Genomic DNA, 1,554 nt, shown 5'->3' on the forward strand with positions numbered 1-1,554 from the left:
TTTCTGCTCTGATCTTTATGATTTCTTTCCTTCTACTAACTTTGGGGTTTTTTTTGTTCTTCTTCCTCTAATTGCTTTAGATGTAAGGTTAGGTTATTTATTTGAGATTTTTCTTGTTTCTTGAGGTAGGCTTGTATTGCCATAAACTTCCCTCTTAGAAGTGTTCTGGCTGCATCCCATAGGGGTTGGATCGTCGTGTTTTCATTGTAATTTGTCTCTAAGTGTTTTTGTTGTTGTTGTTGTTGTTGTTGTGGTTGTTTTTTGTGGTACGCGGGCCTCTCACTGTTGTGGCCTCTCCCATTGTGGAGCACAGGCTCCGGACGTGCAGGCTCAGCAGCCATGGCTCATGGGCCCAGCCACTCCGCGGCATGTGGGATCTTCCCGGACCGGGGCACAAACTCGTGTCCCCTGCATCAGCAGGCAGACTCTCAACCACTGCGCCACCAGGGAAGCCCTCTAAGTGTTTTTTGATTTCTTCAGTGATCTCTTGGTTATTTAGTAACGTATTGTTTAGCCTCCATGTGTTTGTGTTTTTTACGTTTTTTTCCCTGTAATTCATTTCTAATCTCATAGCGTTGTGGTCAGAAAAGATGCTTGATATGATTTCAATTTTCTTAAATTTACTGAGGCTTGATTTGTGACCCAAGATGTGATCTATCCTGGAGAATGTTCCGTGTGCACTTGAGAAGAAAGTGTAATCTGCTGTTTTTGAATGGAATGTCCTATAAATATCAATTAAATCTATCTGGTCTATTGTGTCATTTAAAGCTTCTGTTTCCTTATTTATTTTCCCCACTATTACTGTGTTACTGTTGATTTCCTCTTTTATAGCTGTTAGCAGTTGCCTTATGTATTGAGGTCTCCTATGTTGGGTGCATATATGTTTATAATTGTTATATATTCTTCTTGGATTGATCCCTTGATCATTATTTAGTGTCCTTCCTTGTCTCTTATAACATTCTTTATTTTAAAATCTATTTTATCTGATATGAGTATTGCTACTCCAGCTTTCTTTTGATTTCCATTTGCATGGAATATCTTTTTCCATCCCCTCACTTTCAGTCTGTATGTGTCCCTAGGTCTGAAGTGGGTCTCTTGTAGACAGCATATATATGGGTCTTGTTTTTGTGTCCATTCAGCAAGTCTCTGTCTTTTAGTTGGAGCATTTAATTCATTCACATTTAAGGTAATTATCTATGTTTATGTTCCTATGACCATTTTCTTAATTGTTTTGGGTTTGTTTTTGTAGGTCCTTTTCTTCCCTTGTGTTTCCCACTGAGAGAAGTTCCTTTAGCATTTGTTGTAGAGCTGGTTTGGTGGTGCTGAATCTCTTAGCTCTTGCTTGTCTGTAAAGCATTTGATTTCTCCATCAAATCTGAATGAGATCTTTGCCGGGTAGAGTAATCTTGGTTGTAGGTTCTTCCCTTTCATCACTTTAGTTTCTTCAAATATTTTCTTGGGTCCTTTCTCTCTATTTTCTCCTTCTGGGACCCCTATAATGTGAATGTTGTTGTGTTTAATGTCCCAGAGGTCTCTTAGGCTGTCTTCATTTCT

This window comes from Physeter macrocephalus, chromosome 6, assembly GCF_002837175.3.
Source record: "Physeter macrocephalus isolate SW-GA chromosome 6, ASM283717v5, whole genome shotgun sequence".
In the NCBI taxonomy this organism is placed as follows: Eukaryota; Metazoa; Chordata; class Mammalia; order Artiodactyla; family Physeteridae; genus Physeter; species Physeter macrocephalus.